Source organism: Ochotona curzoniae, unplaced genomic scaffold (genome assembly GCF_017591425.1).
Source record: "Ochotona curzoniae isolate NIBS_2020 unplaced genomic scaffold, NIBS_Ocur_1.0 contig_1302, whole genome shotgun sequence".
NCBI lineage: Eukaryota > Metazoa > Chordata > Mammalia > Lagomorpha > Ochotonidae > Ochotona > Ochotona curzoniae.
Window position 1 is genome coordinate 11,633,295 of NW_024465035.1, and position 19,853 is coordinate 11,653,147.

General features: G+C 37.2%; 1 long non-coding RNA gene across 1 annotated transcript in view; it reads left to right on the top strand.

Annotated features, from left to right (window-relative positions):
* Positions 1–19,853, top strand: part of LOC121145055 — a 78,652-nt gene that overhangs the window by 51,921 nt on the left and 6,878 nt on the right. The window contains exon 3 of the long non-coding RNA XR_005881937.1: positions 540–676. This is a non-coding gene — a long non-coding RNA (uncharacterized LOC121145055). The remainder of the gene's footprint in view (positions 1–539; positions 677–19,853) is intronic.

Consider the following 19,853-nt stretch of genomic DNA (forward strand, 5'->3'; position numbering starts at 1 on the left):
AACAGCTTTTGGCATTGTATTAAAGCTTCTAAAGCTGTAGTTCTAAATATACAAATCTGCTAATCTCGCAGCTTTCCTTTTGTGTATTGGGCTCATCCATGGGCAGGCTTGTCTGTAGTCACAAGATGGTTTTGAGTGAGAATCAGAGATGTGGTTCTGTGCTTGTATCACAACTGGCAAGAGACAACTTCCCACAGCCATTTGAATAAAATGAACCATCACTGGAGCAAGAGATCTTGGATTGTAAATGAGTTTGAGGAATTGGAAAAATTCCACAGCTTGGGTTGTATAACATATGTTCAGAAACTCTTCATCACTTATTGGCCATGTCTGTGTCTTCTTCACAAAACTGTTTGCTTAGGTCCATTGCTCATTTTTAATAACAGTGTTGTTTTTGGGGTTGTTTTTGCCTATTAAGTTGTCAAAGTTCTTATAATTTACACGTTAATCTGCCACCAAATACACGACATGTAAATTGCTTCTCCTAATCCTTAGGCTACTTTTTCATTTTGCTGATTTGATCCCCTGCTCTATTTCAGGTAGTCCCTGTGTGAAGTATTTTGACAAAACCGTATCACCAGCAAGCAAAGGATCCAGGATCCAATGTCAGATACTTTGACCCAATAGCTGACATTCAGAGGACAGAGCAAGTTACAGAACGCTTGTTTTCAGCCAGGTAAGGGAGACTGTCAAGTAAATTCCCTTTTGCTGTGGAGCTTGGAAGAGGCAGATGAATTTGGGTGCAAGTTTGAGGTTTTGATTCCAGATCAATAATCGGGACTTTGAGCAAGTGACTTCATCTTTTGAAACTCATTTTCCACATCTTTCAAATAGGTATAAAAATGTTTGTCCTGCACAATTCTAAGTGCCTCGTTGCTAGGATTAATTGACACAGTGTGTGTGAAAGTCTGTTACAAAACATAAAGCTGCTCACAATGTTAGGTGCAGCAGGCCCTCTGTATCAATTACTTACGCTGGAAGAATCAAGGTTTTCATCTAGGATAAGGAAAGTAGTTTTCTGACCGTCACCATACGCATATCCTGTTCATCCTAGTTGTCATTTCGCGTCCTTTTTAGCTTGATCTTTTATCTCTGCTAAATTAAGGACAATTTTAATTTTTAATGTGAATATGGGTACTTCTGAGAATTTGAGCAAGACAAGGAGATCTCAGGCCCTTACTGAAATGGTTTGTTCAGATCAGACACTAGGATGAAAGAATATGTATTTTCCACATCTGCATTGTCAGTGATTGTAGCAAGAAGTAAATATCTGATAGAGCGCTTTTCAGGATCCTCAAATATCGATCAAGGTTTCCAGCTGTCTTCAAACCGTATCATGTGGTAGCTGGAATTTCAAGTGCTTTTTCAGAACCTCCTACCTTGAAAGGTTTGGGAAGCCTTGTCTTGCCACCACACCCGTGTAATTTGTATATGCTGATCTGCAGGCACCTGGGGAGTGAGTGATGAAATATTCATGCTGGTGACCATTCACTTTTCTTCCACTAAAAGCCTCCGCTATCATCCTCTTGAAAGAGAGTTGCAGAAATTGCCTGCTGCTAAATGCTTGTGCTTCTATGAGAAAGTCTGGATGGAATTCACAAAATCACGGTTCCAGTTTGAACCAGTTTGGAGTTGATCCTCGATAAAACTGTAAGAGCCTGTGAGCCCCTTCATTGTTCTCAAGTCTCTGAGTAAATGTTCACCTGACTTTCCATTCTTGTATTTCTTTGGGGCTGATAAAACATTCTTGTCTCAGATTAGTAATGTTGTCAACTCAAGTGTAGTGCAGATCTCACTTTCTAGCATTATGACTCTTTTGACATTATTTAGAACTTCTGAAGGCAACTCGTCACCAGACCAAGGTTAAAAAAAAAAAAAGGAATCCAGATTAAGTTTTTTTTCTGATGCTTTATGTTTTTCATGTTGATTTAATGTCAATGAAAAGGGAATCAATTCAGTGTAATTCATAGATAAAGTTCTACTTGACCTTCAAGGCACAAAGCAACTATCTTCCCCCTTGATGCTTCTTTAAGTGGTACACCCTGAAGCCAGAATAAATTCCCCTTTCTCACACACTGTGTCCCCCTTATGTGTCTATTCATTTATTCATTCATTCATTTGACAAGTATTGATTGAACACCTACTAGTGGCAGACAAATTCTGCTGTGTTCCGATGAGTTGTATTTTATCCCAAACCTTGTGAAACAAAACTATATTTTAGTTTCCATGTCAGTGGTTATATGCTTCCCAAATCAGCAGCATCAGCATTCCCTGGAAACTTGTTAAAAATCATAGCTTTCGGGGGTCTCCTGTCAGATATGCTGAATTATAAAGTGTGAGGATGGAGGCCAGCATTCCGTATTTTAACAACCTCTACATTGCCATTCTGAAACACTGTATCTTGAAAATTAGAATATTTGTAGTATCTGATCATAATAAGTAATCAACAAATATTTGTTGAATTGAGTTAGATATAATACACTGGCATGGGAGTTCTTTTAAGCCCTGGATTTTAAGAATGATAAATTCTTCTGAAAGGGCAAAGATGCAACAAAGGATTTTTCCATGTACCAAAATTATGACACTTTCAACTAACAGGCAATAGGAAACTTGGTTCTTCTCTATTCATGTTCTCTGAAAATGCAGAGACAATTGAAGCCTTGCTGACCATGGTCTGATCAAGCTACTTTTCTGCCCTCTTTCCTTCTTAGCAGTCTCTAGGCTGCATCTGTCTGTCATGCTTTTGAATGACAAGGTCTATATGGGTCAACGTTTTCTTTGAGTTCTTTGTACCTGCTGGTACAAACAGTAAATCATTAAGAGGGAACATCCAGTTCCTACAGGGGAAAGAGGAGGAGAAACTGCAAACTGTGAGCATACCCGATTCTCAATCCTACCTTATTCCATGGTGGGGAGTCAATTCTTGAGACAGCTGTAGCAAAACCACCGGACGATGCAAATGTTTGTCAATGTGTCCTAGTGCAGCTCAGTGCTGCCTGTGGTCCCTTAAATATAAGGCCTGACCCTGCTGAGTTGCTTCAATTCATATTTCTTCCTGCATCCTCCCTTAGGACTAAGGAGTAGAAGTCACATTCCTTCATACTCTCTTACCATGATAAAACCATTTCCAAAGCACTCTAGCTGCTTTAAAATAAGAAATAGCTGGACAAATTCTAAGTGACCTTTTTCAGTTTGATGGAGCAAAGGCCAGGGAACAAAGCGAGATTTTCCCTGAGTCATAGCCAAGGGAGAGTATTTTCACTACAGCGATATCTGTTTCAGGTCTGACTACACTGGAAACATAATGATGCATTTTGGAAAATAGAGATGAGTACTGGCAGGAGGAGTCCCTGTGGATAAGAACGTTGTTTTCAGTCACGATTCCTGGTGCCTGCCCTCAGGATGGAATTCTGGCAGCTGTAATCATCCTTGGGGGCTGTTTCCAGCCTCTGCCTTCCGTGGGGTTCTCTCTGAAGTGGCAGAAGCAGTTTACTTATAGATGCAGGTGGTTACTTCTCATCTTTTCAAAGGAATGGCTGACAGTGAGGCAAGATAATACAGTGTTCAGTAGCAGAGCTCATTTTGCCTGCTACCTTACATAGGGAACAATAAGCAACTAAATGCAACGTTAATCTCTGTGCTGCTAACCTGCACAATGTGTGTTTCTGTGTCTTCGGCTCCATGGTTTTCATAATAAGGTAAATTAATATTTACCAGTAGAGGTACCCAAATGCATGGCTCTTTCAAGTCAGTTCAATAAAACTTAATTGAGTCCTGTTAAGTCAATGGTTTTCAAACTTCAGTGTGCAAAAGAAAGCTTAGCTTCAGTAAAGACAATGAAAGAAGTGAAGCCTCACAAAAATTGCAAGTGAGCAACCTACTGAGATTAAACCTTGACAGCTATGCTGGTGACACTGTGGAGCAGAGAAACTTGAAAATGTGCCAGTCCAAACTTGAATCCAGAGGACCTCAATGCAACCTTGTAGATACAAACAGAAGGAATACCATATTAAAGGCTCACCATTTTAATTGTGATATTCTTTATCCAACAGAAAGCTTCCATTCAGCATGAGATGTTGCTATATCAGAGAAGTCAGAGCCGACAATGACATTTTCCATTTGTAATTTTGCATTTCTGAAAACATTTAGTGTCTGGGAGATAGGATAGAGCACTCCTTAGGAGAATGGCTTGAGTACTAGTCTTATTCTGACATTAATGAATATGTATCTTTGGGCAAATAAGTTGGTTAATCTTTTGGAAACTCCATTTCTGTAAAATGGTTATGAGATAATGCAGGCATCTGCACTATACCTTCAAAGGGGCTTGTGTAAGTGAATAAGCATACATGAGAGATGAACAAGTCAGTGCTTAGTCACATTGATGTGAAGTCTGTGATCCATGGAACGCTCAAGGATAATTGCATGCAACTGAAACACTGAACGGAGCTAGAAGGCTCCAAACAGGGAACTGAAATCAGAGATCTAGTAAATTGTGTTCATTAATTGATTCAAACCACCAAAACCTGGGAGAGGAGGCTTCAGACTTTCAGATTATCCTTTGACTCTTAAATCCTCTCCTAATGCCAATGGGAAACAAATAGGACTGCTCCCCAGCTTGGACACCTCGGCAAGTCATTCGAGAAATTTCCCTGCCACAACTTCCCATTTCCTTGTCCCATTTCCCCTAGCATGTCTCACAAAGCCCCACTCCAGAAAGAATGCGAACGCTGTTGATGGGAGACACAGATAAGGAGAGAATTCATCTCATCACCAATGTCAGCTTTGGCTGACAACTCCACACCAGCAGCATTCTAACTTAGATCATGTATTTTAAAAAACCCTATGGTTTATTAACTGTTCTTCACCTCTCCCTTCTTTTATTGGTCATCATCAGTGAGTACAGTAACCTCTTGAAGCCAGTCTACTTTGCAACTTCTAGCCATCATATCTGCTTGTAATGTGTGGTCACTTTGTACTAATTCTTATCTGCTACTTTATGAAAGGCACCCTCATTCCATCTTTTATAAATCTCTCCCCGCACCCTTAGAAACCAGACACCATTAATGATTCCCTCTTGTTTGACATTTGTACGAGTAGTTGCTGCCACAGCTTAAATGGCTTTGCTGCAAGGCCAGCCTTTAGGGCCCAAATCTTTAACTTGACAAAACCTTACATACTTATTAATCCCACAGACCCTGTACAGTAAGAGAGTTTTCTTTGTCTTTACTCCTTTGTCTTGTTGTCTGTTAATTCCTGCTCGTTCAAAGAATTTCAAGAAACGTTACTGTCTTTCAGAAAAGCACTCTTTAATGCCCTTCCAGTTTGATGCTGTCAAATAGACACTCCAATAAAATACAGTCCATTTCTTTCATTGCATTTATCTTTGCATGTGCATCCACTGATATAATCACTTGGTTAGTGTTGATCTTACCCATTTTATAGCAATCTCCATGAGATCAGGGCTAAGTGCATGATATTAACATAACATTTATCAATATTTTATATATTCTTATATATCTATATAAGTAGATATATAACATCTATCTATGAAATATATATTATTTATTACATTACATACATTACATATTATACATAATTATCATATGTGATAATATAGAATAAATTTAATATATAAAATAATAGAAAATATAATTATATAATATATAGTTTGTCTTATATAACTTTTTAGATTATCTATTACATAACAATATAACATAGAAAATCTATATATAATATTCTTATATATATCTATATATATGAATGCTTGCCCATTTGTACATTGAATTAGTGACCCTATTTGATTTTACTCTTCTTTCCATGTTACTGATAATTCTACTGTTATTATATGGTTAAAAATGAAGTGGGAAGACAGAGTCTCCTAGTTAACTGTCATTTATTCATTGCACAGGACTGTAGGGGCAGTTATTAAGAAAATCACTTGGCAAGGTGAATAGCAGTACTCAAAGTGAGACCAAAGAAGCATAAAAATAGTCACTCTGAACATTCTGAATGTCTAGTTCCAGACACTTTGAAAAAATGTTGGGAGAAAAACTTGCTTTAATATACTCAGCATAGAACCAAATGAAATATGAAATGGGAAATGACTTAAGCTTTTAATATTTCTTGTCTTTTTTGGAACACAGCTATTCCAATAAGGGTATATTTTATATCATTTTTGATTGTGGCAAGGGAAGTAAAATTTTTTTCTCATATTTACTGAGCACCTACCAATTTAATGGTAATGCTATGTGATTTAAATTTTTAATGCAATGTAAGCAACAATAAATAAAAAAAAAATAAAAAGGGCCCTGGTTGCACACCAGAGAGCCTTGTTGACAGGTCCAAAGTACCCTTTGCATCCTTTGGTCCTCAACGGGGCAAATGGAGTGAAGGGAGCATACCTACCTAGGAGAACTGGCAGTTCTTCCTGGCAGCAGATGAGTCCCATCACTCAACTGGTCTTCTGCTTCAAAACCAACCTAATCACCAGGCTTCAGGAGTTCAGTTGAATTGGACATTTTGACATCTCAGTTTGGTGTATTAGAAGTCAGTTTCTTACAGGAAAAGGAGTGATTAAATGAGAGTTGGTCAGAGGCCAAACCCAGTGACTTAGTTTAAGTTCCTGTGTTTCACGCACGGTGGGTGTTTAATGGTCCCTATTAATTGTGGCTCGGTTTCCTCCCTGTTAGCTATCCTCCATCACTTGATGCATGATAGTGGTAGTGTTAATAACGCTTCCATCAGAGCTCCACAAGGCATGTGTATCCATTAATCAGTTCAGCGTTGAGCAGAGTTTTCAGTGAAACCAGTAATCTGGCATGAAAGATCATAGGTGACTGGGGAATCTTGATTGAGTGGTCCAGGTAGACTATGGAAAATGGGTGAGCTACACTGCAAATCTTGGCTCTACTGTTTTTCTTTTTCATCTTAACCTTCTGTTTTCTGTGTATGGATCCATGGGTAATTCCTATGCATGTGGCACTGATGTTTATTACTTGTGCTTGTAGCCAATGTTATAAGTAGCAACTGTGTTTCTTTTACAGTACTTTGTGGGTCTTTGCGGGTTTGAGAGAAAGTGATATCAATAAATTCAAATAAAGACATAAAAATAAAAGATGAGGCAAATTAAGAAACCCTGTAGTTAATGCTGCATTCCCTTGCTCCTTTACAAACACACACACACACACACAAAATCTGTGTGAACAATGCACTAGATATTTTATATGTGGTATCTGCTTTGTAGGGCTTTCCACTCTAATGCGGCTGTGCAAAGCCAACACACATTCTCTAAAGTTGTTCTCTCAGGCTGACAACACAAAGGGATGAATAGACTTGGGGAAAATCATTTAAAATCTGCTCACCTTTATAATGGGAGCAATGAAAATTATTTTGACCAAATAGCAGTGTCGTTAAAACAAAACAGGTGAAGGTGGTTTTAACAGGATTAGGTCTAAAGAGAAGTTACAGCTGCCAAGAAAAGGGAAATTTGTTTCATTAACACTTTCCCTGAGCCATGTAGAGGAAGCAGTACCACACTCCTCTAAGATGAGAGGTATTAAATGTGTTGCTGTCTTGAGCATTTGGCTGTAGTTTACTTAGTGATATGAAATGTCATGAGACATTTTTACCAATATAATTGATTTATAAAAATGTTTATAGTATATCAATGACTTATTAATATCAATATAATTGATCTATTTAATAATCATATATAAGCAAATTCTCATAATGAAAATAATCACTAGAGCAAAGCAGATAGTAATTTTTCTACTAAATTTTTTTTTGTAGACACACACAAATAAATATGTGTGTTTGCATACACATGTGGGACTGCTTCCTAAAACATGTGGAAAATACAATTAAAAGATGCATTTATTTTGATTCAAATGTTTTAGAAATCCATACATAGTTTTTTTAAATAACGTGTTTTTCATGAACTCTTGGGAAAAAAGTAGTAGGCACACACAATTTAGGTGAGATAATAGGCTGGATGGGTGTAAATGATTTCTTCAAGGTCATATAGCCTTAGGTCTCAGTTATAGAATAGCTATCATTTCCTAAATGACTCTGGGTATTTTTTTTAGGATTTCATTTATTTTTTTATTTCAAAGTCAGATATACAGAGAGGAGAAGAGACAGAAAGGAAGATCTTCCATCTGATGATTCACTCTCCAAGTGACCACAACAGCTGGAGCTGAGCTGATCCGAAGCCAGAAGCCAGGAACTTCTTTCCGGGACTTCCACGCAGGTGCAGGGTCTCAAGGCTTTGGGACATCCTCAACTGCTTTCCCAGGCCACAAGCAGGGAGCTGGATGGGAGTGGAGCTGCCAGGACTAGAACTGGCGCCATTAAGGGATCCTGGCATGTTCAAGGCGAGGGCTTTAGCCGCTTGGCCACCATGCCGAGCCCTCCAGGTATTTAGAAAAAAAAAGTCTCATGATATACTTACGAAGAGAATAACAAATCAATATTAAGAAGCTAATGTATACAAGCATTATATATATGTTACACATACATACAAACTTTTTTAGTACTTTTAATTTGGATTATTTGTGCCTGGAGAAAGCCTGTGTTGTTAGCAAGTCACAATCATGCTACATATTTGATATGAAGAGTGCCAATGTCTAGAGACCATCCTCTGTCCAAATGGATCACTTCATCCTCCATGGCAATCCAAAGAAAGGAAGAGAGAGGAGGAAAAGAAGTTCTATTCAATTAGAATTCTAGGTAACAGCCATTAAACTTCAAAATTTTTCCTCTTTTATCCCCAAACTGCTGTCAGGATGGAACGAAGAAGTTATTAAGGTGTCGGCAAAGAACGCTCACGTTAGTGTCAAGGCTTGACATTGACAGTCAATTCGAGCAAAGTTGAAGCTAAATCCCCTGACCTTGGCCTGTCCCAGCCCTTGTCATTGCCACCTACACTGGAAGAATTGAAGGTTTCTCTCTCATGGCCTCTTTCTCTATAACTACCTTTCACTTAAGTCTTTAAAAAAAGTGCCAATGTGTCAGTTGCATGTGGCGCTATAGGAGCTGTGGTGAAATCTCAAAAGCGTTGTGGCATCTGGTATAATTATGAGTTAATCTCTGAATTTTAAATTTTGATCAGTTTTACAGTGTTTTCCATATGCACTACAAAGGTAGTCATTAACACATACAAGTCCTTATTTCTTGCAAAAAAAAGATATCACAATTGAAGGACTTATAATGCCTAGGAGAAAGGATAAATGTCTTTTACATGGTCTGATTTAGTGAAACAGTATTTGTAACTATTTACTGAATGATATAGCATCCACACAATGTTCAAAATTCTTTATATTTCTCAGTTATGAAAGAGAACATACCTCTGACGTATTCAGTTTAGTATGGAGAAGAATTTTCACAATAAGGCTGTCCTTCCCCAGTGTTACCATGTTAAGCCACTTTATTTCCCAGAAGCAGGCCTTCTCACCCATAGCACTCACTTGCCATTTTGAGCTGGTGTATGAGTGATTAGAAGAGCACATAAAAGTCATGGGAGTGGCATAAGAAATGTCATGAAAACATGTAATTTGTCAAGTCAGATAATCAGGTGACACGTGTATGGAACACGTGTATGGAAGTGAGCACCAGCTCATTCAAGGTGTTAAGGAGAGTGGTGGCTGTGAGCCAAGGCAGCAGAGGACTTTGACTCTGGCAAAGCATAGGAGAGGATTATAAAACTGGTGCAGGGCAAGAAAGGAGATAATGTCAGCTAGTTAGCAAGGGCAAAGGCAGCAAAACCTTTGCTTTTTTCTAAGTTCTCTGATGAAAGGCTTTGGAGCAGAGGAATGACATAATTTGACTCATGTGTTAGGAAGCTCACTCTGGCAGTTCTTTTGCTAAAGGGAAACAGGGGAAGAAGCCAGGAAACTTTTTCATCCACGTAAGAGACAATGTGGTTTCTACTATGTGGGTGCAAGAAGGGTGATAAGAATGATTTAGACTCAGAAAATATCTGGAAGCTTCAGGGGACAGGGTTTCGTAAGTGTGGTGAATTAGGTAAGCAGTAAGATGGAGGGTTGAGCTTCCCAAGTGTGTTAGCCTGAGAAGTACCTGGTGGGATAGAATTGATATTAACTGAGGTAGGAAAGACCCCAGGAGGATGCATATATTTTAACAGCTGAAAAGGGATGGATGGAATTAGGGAACTCCATTTAAAACATTTTGAGTTTTATATTTTTGTTCTACATCTATGTGATAGTAACTTTGAAGCTCAGAGAACATGTCTAGGGTAGAGAAATGGCAGAAAACAACAAGAAGTGTTGCAGAGTAGGAGGGAATCTGGATGCTATGGGTAGAAAAGGCCGTAGTAAGTGTTCACCAATGCTAAATATTGTTGATCAGTCAAGGTACTGAGCACTCAGAACTACTCAGTTGTGGCCAGCATGGGTGCACAGTAGGTTAGACCTCTGCCTATATCTACTGGGACCACTATGGACAACAGTTCAAATCCCAGGTGCACTTATTCTGACGTAGATCTCTGGTAATGACCTGGGAAAGCAGAGGAAACCAGTCTAAGTTCTTTGGCCCCTGCACCCATGTGGGAGACCCACGAGAAGCTTCTGGCTCTTGGCTTCAGATCAGCTCAACTCTAGCTGTTGAAACCATTTGGTGAGTGAACCAGTGAGTAGATCTCTCTTGGTTTCCTTCTCTCTGTAACTCTGCCTTTCCAATAAAAATAAATAAACCTGTAAAGAAAAAAAAGTGATCATTGGATTTAGCAATGTGTAGACTCTGGTAAATTGGATAGGGCGAGTTTTGATGGAGGTATATGGGAGATCAATTCTAGAAGACATTCAATATAGAATAGGGGAAGAGAAATTAGGTAAAACTTTTTGAGCGCTTTGCTATAAAAAGGAAAACAGAGAAATGAAGGATTGACTGCTGAAAAGAAAGGGAAGTCATTGTGCATTTTTTAAATGACGCAAGTAAAATAATGATTACAAAGAGAAGGGAGTACTCATTGATCATTTAGAAAGTGGACGAATCTTCGACCATTTAGGTAGAAGCAGAATGGGATTGAAGGCTGGGGTGCTTTAGCTAGGAGCATGGAGGGTGCAAAGCAATGGCAGGGAAAAAGGTAGATTGTGTGGACCCAGTAGGGTTGGGGGATGTGTGTAATAAAAGGAGTTGTGAATAGAAACACAGTCAACAAGAGACTTAGCGTGGTATGTTATGCCAGTGTTATTTTCCTGAGAAATGTTGTCATTTCCGAGAAAAAGTTAGTCTTACACATTATCCAGGGTGTTTTAATATTTTTTTGAATAACCAACCACTGATTATAAAGTACTCAGCAAATGTCAAGAGTTTTATAGTGAAACATGTTTCAAGATTTTCATTTTTATGGGTAAAGACATTAAAACACTTTTCCATTTTGAAAACCCAGAGATCTCATACTTCTACACGCTATATTCACTGTGAATAAAAAAAGGTCAGTTCCATGGAAAAATGTTTTCCATAGTAGTCCTAACAAAAAATGCAAAAGTAATGCATTACGTTTATATAGATACTTCCCATTCCGATTATACTATTTTATTGATAATTTTGGTAGGTCAAAAACAAACAACGCACACCACTGAAATTCTCCTTTTCCATTGGAAGCTGATGTAGCTTCTGTAGAAACAGCCACTGTAAAGGGTTTTATATGTGTCCTTTCCCTGCCCCAGACTTACTGGGTTTTTTTTAATATGTGTGTTTTCTTAAAACTCGTGTCACATCTTCTGTATTGTTTTCCAACTTTGTTCACTTGACTTTCAAATTCAGTCTTGGAAGTCTTCCTGTGTGAATGTATTTACAACAGTGCCAATCTTTTTAGATGCTTAAAATCGCAGAGCATATAAATACTCTGTTTTGTTTTCAGTGTGCTCCTTTTGGATGTCACATCAGTTATTCCCATCTTCCTTGCTGGAACAAGGCTTGTAATGTTGTCACGCAGTAAGCCCTAGGAATCTTCCTTGGGTTCTTGTACACAGATTTTTCTAAGTACACATTGGTGAAAAGATTGGTGCATGTGTGTTATTTTGCTTTTCATGATTTTATAACACTCAAGAGAAAATCCTCGGGCAAAGAAAAGCCCTATTTTCCCCTTACAGTGTGCAGGTTATAGTTGAGAATCATCTGGCCCCAAAGTCCAGTATGTGATAGACTGGGGATGGCAGGTGTTAAAGAACAATCACGTGGTGAAATAAGAAGCAGAGAGAATACCTCGGTGAAACTGCATTCAAAATAGCCACCTGTCTCATGAGAGCCATTCTCTGTGGGCACCTCCCCAGGGACCTAAACACTTTCTACAAGAATGATAGGGTAAGATCAATTCTTCACTCTTATCTATTAACTATTGACTTTAACACTTCAGCGTTAAAACATCTTGAATGAGTTTTGGGGGGAAAGTCCCATGCTACCTGTAACAGCTTGATGATAAGTGGTGCAGGCTGTTAATCTAACAGCTAATGTGAAATTGCACTTCAGAGTGATGGCAACACTTTCACTTTCATCCACAGTGTAGGTTACGGGGTGAGTGCTGGAAGGAAAAAAAAAATACTTAGTTATCAGATTTGTCTCAAACTAACACGAGGCATGGAAGTTTGGAAGTAGATACTAATTTTTACAACAGTTCTTTCCAGTAACTTAGTAATACCAGTTTCAGATTAAATACTTACCATCATAGTGGTGAGGAATAACTAAAATGTCAGTTTTACTCTTAAAGCATTTTTCTTATCTTCAATATTAAAGGATAACATCTTGAAAGTTTTCCTTATGCTATATCATAAATTATAAAATATGTAAAAATAAGAATGTTATTGGATATATGTACACATGGTTACAAAAAAAAATCCCCAAAACCGAGTTTGAAGGGCTATATAGTGCTGAATTCTATCAGAAAATAAATTTTTTATCATAAAGGACCAAAATGAAAACTCCTAGAACAAAAGATTTTCAAGCATTATTGTTGTGGTGACACATAATTATAGTGGTGTACTAAGAGCAGCATCATTAATGTTGAACGTCGTGACTTCAACATGCTTTTTGGCTTGGGTTCACCAAATAATTGCCTCAATGATCTGTTTCACGCTTGCCATGGCATCTCAGCAGGGCATTATTCCTGGCTGGATCACTGCTTGGTGATTCCACGGTCTCAACTTCATCATGGCATCAACATTTTGCTAAGATGCAGATAACAAAGACCATTGTTATTGTGGCAGTGATCAGTCTGATAGTCTATGCTCAACAACTTTATTCAAAATTAGTGTCTTGAAATAATATACCCAAATTGTTGCATGGGGAGAGGCATTCCCGTTGAGGAAATCTGTAATTACACATTACCAATGTGATAATGGACAAACATGACATCTTTTACAGATGTATATTCCTTCCCAGGAAAATTCCCATCTGATCTGACAAACACCGATGTTGGACACCTTCCCCAGGACAAAGAAAAGCTAGTTGCTGTATCAATCATTATCATCTGATCTGGGGAGATCTTAGTCCACTTTATTTTAGTCCACTATAATAATCTTGATAACACTTTTGAAATTTGAATAGAGGCAAAAAAGTTAGAGTTAGTTAATCCCATAGGAGATGAACTTTTCCCTCCAAACTTTATAGTATTTGAGAAAGTGAAAGATGGGAAATTTAGAGCTTTCTTTCAGTTACTCATAATTGAAAATTGTTTGTGAACATTCACATTAACATTTATTTCGCTTGTGTTTCAGTGGAACCCTGGGGAACTACTCTATGAAACTTAACAATAGGAAAAATCTTTCCTGGTAATGAAAATTGCCACATATCTTCATAATCTTGTACATTGTTCTGCAGCTCATCAGAAAAAGAACTTTGCGAGTCTCATAATCTCATTCAATGTTCAGCTCTGCCATTCATTAACTTTGAGACCTTGGTAAATTTTAGCTTTTCTATCCAAAGTTTAAGGAAATTTTCAGCTTTTAAGTCCCGAATCACTTCCAGAAAGCTCTCCATCCAAGGGGTAAGATGGACTGGAAAGGGGCTAAAGAAATTATAAGAAGTGTGTATGTTACACATTTTAATTGGTGTGCTGGTTACATGGGCATATATGTTTGTTAAAAATTATACTGCTGCGCCTTTAAACTATTTATTTTTATGTTTGATAAAAAGAAACCAAGAAAAAGTTTTCATCTACTGGTTTACTTTCCAAGTGCCTGTAACATTCAGAGTTGTATGAGACCAAGCCGAGAGTCTTACTCCAGGTCTTCCGTGTAGCCATAGCCTTCTGCCTTCTGGAGTGTACTTCAACAGGAACAGGATTCAGAAGTGGTGCTAGCACTTGATATCCCTGGAATGAAAGAACACTGAGCAGCATCCTAGGCACTGTGCCAAGTGTCTGCCCAATGCTGTATATTTAAAATCTGAAAGTTTACAGAGAAATAAATGTGCAAAAATAAATGAAAAAGAAAACTTCGTTATTCTTAGAATCCATATATTATGAGGCAACTCAGGCTGAGAGCAGAGGAGTGATGAATTGCTCAAGTTCGTTGTGGAGTTTGGGAAATCTATAGTATCTACTGAGTTATAACAGCATGATTTTTGCCATAACATGAAGTATGAGGTTAATGTCTGTATTTTGTGCAGCAAAAGAAAGCTAAACAAAGACTTCGCAGTAAATTTTTGAAAAGTTACCTAGATATAATTACATCCTGCTAAAACTTACCTCAGGAGGCTTTCTGATTTTAAGATACCAGTTCTTATTCCAAAGGGGGGGAAAAAGGATGTCCTACTGGAAGAAATATATAACGTCATTCATTGAGATAATTACATTTTGCTTAATGAATAAAAATCAATAAGTTATGAGATCTACTATTAGGTTACCACTGTGGGCTCAGACACATCTTGGTGAGTCCTTCAGTTGGAATACCAGTGAAATAGTCAGGGTAGGATATAAATGAATCATTGTGAATAATTAATCAGTTTTTATGATGAATTGAATTGTATATAGAGAGGAAGGAAGAATGGAAGTTATCTTCAAGGGTTTTTACCTAACAGATTAAAGAATAATGACTCCAACCATTAAATGAATTAGATTAGGTGGGAAGATAAATCAGAAATTCAGACATTGGGAAAAGAGCTCTACTTTGAGATGTATGCGGTTTCGTTTGCAACAGGAAACCTTGAGAGAAGCTACTTCGTATTTCTTGCATTTTGCTGTGCCTGTACAATATAATGGTGAAATTTCTGTTCTCCATTCTCACTCTATCCCTGAGAAACAGAGATAAGCAATGCACTTCTCTAACTGAGGAAAAGACTGATAATTCTCAAATAATAATAATAATGTGCTTTAGAAAATGAGAGGAAAAGATTTTAAATGCTTTCACCATGAAGAAGTATTAAATGTTAAGGAGGTGGGCATATTTAATAGGACATAGGAATCTGCATGGGGCCTTTTAAAAATGTGCATTTTTTTCTAATATAGCAGTTAAAACTGAAAGAGAAATTTAAAAAGAGTAGCAAAAATCAAACTGACAGGCAAAAATTGACAGGCAGGAGTTTTAACAATGTGTTCAGAACCATAGAGTCAATCGCTGTTGAAAATATAAGATTTTCCAAACACATCAAGCTGTGGTGTTTTAGTTGGAGCATGCTATGATTATTCTGCAACTTTCTTCTTTTTTTTTTTAATTTAAACAGTCATGGAGTCTATTCTGCAAAATATACAAATTAGTGTTTAAAATAGTAAATTTTTTCTTGTTTTTACATTACCAAGATAATGTTTGAAATTAATTTCAATAAAACATTTAATCTTACATACAACAATAAAAATTCACATTTAAAATGCTTAAATGCTGAGTTTCTGAGGATCCTTATTTTGTCTGTAAAAAATATTAAATATTTTACATTTTTATTCCTTACCTTTATTGCAGCAGAATTCATAGTATAAACACACACACACGCACACGCTTACTATGTAGTAATTTCAAAAGTTAATATTTCTACAGACAAGCTAACCAATGTATCCACCTCCCCCAGCTTGCTTCTTCATGTTGGCAGTGAGCTCATTCCCTGACATCTGAAATTAGCCTTTGCTATGCAATGTGAAAGAGTTCATCTTGATGTATATGCTAAGATTCTTGTGGAGTATCTGTCTTTTGGTGGGACTTTGTAGAGAAGAGCGATTAGAATTGCAATGCTGTAGATTAGAAGGAGTTTTCAGACTCTGTCAATAAACTCTAATAAACTGATTTGTGAGGGTGAACACCAAGTAATTAATTGACAAATAGTTACAACTAATTCTAGTACTAGTATCTAATCTAATACTAGTACTGATTCTAGCACCTGGCACATTCAGGTATCATTTATTATGTTCTAGCTCTGTTAGTGAGTTTAACTATCAGAGGTGACTTGGTGAGCACACAATTGGAAGAGATTCCACCCATGAAGAGTAAATCTTTACTAGCTGTGGGGAAGTTTGTAGAATGTTTATGCTCTGCTATAGAGAATATTTTTTCTACAACTAAAATGCTAACACCTTTAATATTCACTGCATTCCCTTGTATAGGACTACTCCTCATGATGAGTCACACATCAGATCTTGTTTATAGCCCACTGTGCATCTGCTATTATTTCAGAGACTGAGCATTCACAAATGAATAGCAGGCAAGATTTGGCTTCAAGGAAGTTACATTTTAGCAAGTAAGTGATATCTTTAATTTCCAGATTCCTGTCTTTAGTCATCAAACTCATCTGCCTTCATAACTCCTTACTGATTTCCAAAATTATTTTTGCCTTCCATTACCTGCATTTTTCCACTTTTTTCATGATGAGGTTTTAGTAAAACAGATGCATGTGATCGATGATATTTTTATAAATGGTGATTGCTTAACTGGGTATTTTGGTGAAAGTGATTAGATTGACTTGTGTTCACTTTATTGTGTTAGCTTTTTATTTTTATCTTTTTTTTAGAATGTCAACTGTTCAGTTTTAACAAGAAAGTCATATGAAGTGAAGCAATTATGGTTAAACAAATAGCTTTAAACTTCAATTATTCCATAACATTAGGTGTAAACCAACCTATGGCAAATGCTTGACAAATGGAATGGGTTTGAATTTGACATTAAACATCAAGCAATTTGCTTCAAAAACGTTCGAAGCTAATTATATGTTGCCTAAGGGTGGAAATATTTCCTTTGCTGACTTATTGATTTGTTGCGTTTTAACAGAAAAGTTATGCTGATCTAATTACACAAAAGGGTTAAAAAGGTAATAACTTCAAAGCTGGGGTTGTCCATAATGGAACAGGATGATTAATGGTCTAACAGAAACAACTTCCCATGAACCTTCAGCCAGGGACTTGAAATAGCATGTTGCTAATGGGAGCTTGAAGCACTCCAACATCATGTGTCTTGACAAAACCAATTGTAATTGGACTCATGGTATAGTGATAGCTGATAACCAGGTCTGTAAACATTGTTGTCTTCTAGTCTTTGGTATTATTAATTTAAGATAATTCTATCTGTAATTTATTTGAAAAGAAGAAACATTTAGGAAAAAAAAAAGAGAGAGAGACACAGGGAGAGATTTTCCATCTGCTGGCTCACTTCTCAAATGCCTGCAATAGCCGGGGCTGGGTTACACTGAAGTGAGGAGCCAGCAACTCCAACCAGGTATTCCCTGCGGGTACCAGGTATCCAATAGTAGTAGGAATCAAGTAGTTAGGACTTGAACTTAGCACTCTGAGATGGAAGGCAGTTATTTCAAGTGGTGGCTTAACCACTCTAAAAACACCCATCAGTTTTTAAAGAAATTGCCCATTTCCTTAAAAAGCAAAATCAGTGCAATGGTAAGCAGAAATGCATGAGTGCAAATTGAGACCACGGTCTTTTCCCATTCTCTTGGCTCTATATCAGGGCCTAAGAGGGAAAAATGACTAGTTAATCACATCACAGAATCCCACAGGTAAAAGGGAGGTCATGAGTGTTGGTATAAGTCCTTCTCCCCTTCTCCTCCAACAAAGGAATTATAGCGGGAATGTGGAAGCCTATAATTGGAATCACATAACTTGACATGTAGACCTTCATATAAAATTGTTGAGGAGAAAGCTACAGCACAGTAACCATCTGAGGACATGAAACCAGAGCATGTGAGATCACATAATTTTTTTTAAAAAAAGGATTTATTTATTCTTATTGCAAAGTCAGATATTCTTTAACCAGAAGAATAATACTAGAAGCAGTGACTTGATTATTTTTTTTCTAGTGGTTAACAACCTTAATTTCACTTTGGACCTTCAAAAATGTTAATATTATATCTCATCCCTAAAGATTCTGATTTAATGACGTTGGAGTATGTTTGGGTAGCAGACTCTTTGAAATAATTTTAGAAGGTTGGAATGTGCAGCCAAGTTTAAGAACCACAGCTACTTCTAGTACTAGTTTTATACTGTTTGAAGTATTTTGGTGGGAGCAATTGTACCATAATTCAGATTATTGTTTTCTGGATTTATGAATTCTATTCAATATATATTCTGCTGACAGAAATACCTATATGCTATTTCATAAATGACATACAATCTTTTTTTATTCCATACTCTTATTATATATTTAATTTTATGCTCCAATGCTTTCCAAAGAAAAAGTGTATGTTGTTCTATAGCTGCTATATTTTTACTGCATTTTTCCTTTGGGCTGTCTTCTTCCTGGCTGATTCCTAAAAAATCCATCATGGCTGCACCATTTTCACACCTTTCTTCTCAGCTCTTGTTCTATCTTTTTGATTCTTTGCTGTATGTGTTGGCTTTCTGTAGCTGTGTGTGGCTGCTTGGCATTGGCAATCTTGACATTCTGGGTTGGGAAATCCTTTGTGTCTGGCTGTCATGTGTACAGGCAGAAGTTCAACAGGATTCCTAACATTTACCCACTGCCTCTTAGAAGCACTGTTCACTTCCGTCTCCTCATCCCTACCCCCTCCCAACCAGGTTGTGATTACCAACTGGGTTCCACTGGTATCAGATGTCCACAGGGAATGCCATTATCTCTGGCTTGAGAACCCCTAGTTAGTGTTTTAACACATCATCAATGGCTAAAAATACTGCAACAAGTACATTTAAAAATGTATCCAAGTGGATACAGTCTTTACTATTGTTATGTCACTGGCAATAGCAACAAATAGACTCTTTTTAAAGCAAGTCACCATTAGATCAATTCAAGGCAATGTATGAATGACCATGCCAAATGACTGAATGAGTATTAGAAATTGTTCTAGATGGTCAAATACTAGTCAAGTGTTCTCGGTGGTCAAATTTTATAATCACAAATTTTCATTTGTTATTGCACAGAGACTACACATTTTGGCTTTGGTTAACTAAGAGCAAATTGATTATAAATGGAGATTATCTTCTTTGGTAAATGATGGCTTTACAATACCTTTTAGATTCAGGGTATTCTGTAAAGAAGGATGACATTTCTGAAAATAGATAAGGAATGTATAAATAAAGGATTAAAGGATTGTGTAAGTTTGTTCCAGATGGCTTAGAGGCAACAGTTGCTATGTGCACATCTCCCGAGTCCAGGGTAGCAGCTGTGTCTGGTCATCATTCAGACAGGTCTCTTGGAAGTTTTATAAGATGTTTAGAAGCACCTGTCTCTACAGGTATAGTTTTGTTATTGTTGATTTTATTCTATGTATTGTTGTCCTGGAGACTTGAGTCTATGGAATCTTAGTCTTCAGTAAGGTGGTTCCAAATATATAAACTACAATGTGATTTAATTTTTATTCATTGATAAGATCTCCTATGAATGAGTTTATAGTTACAGATAGATAAGAGATTGATTGATCAATCACAGACTAAGGAATCCTATATTTGATTT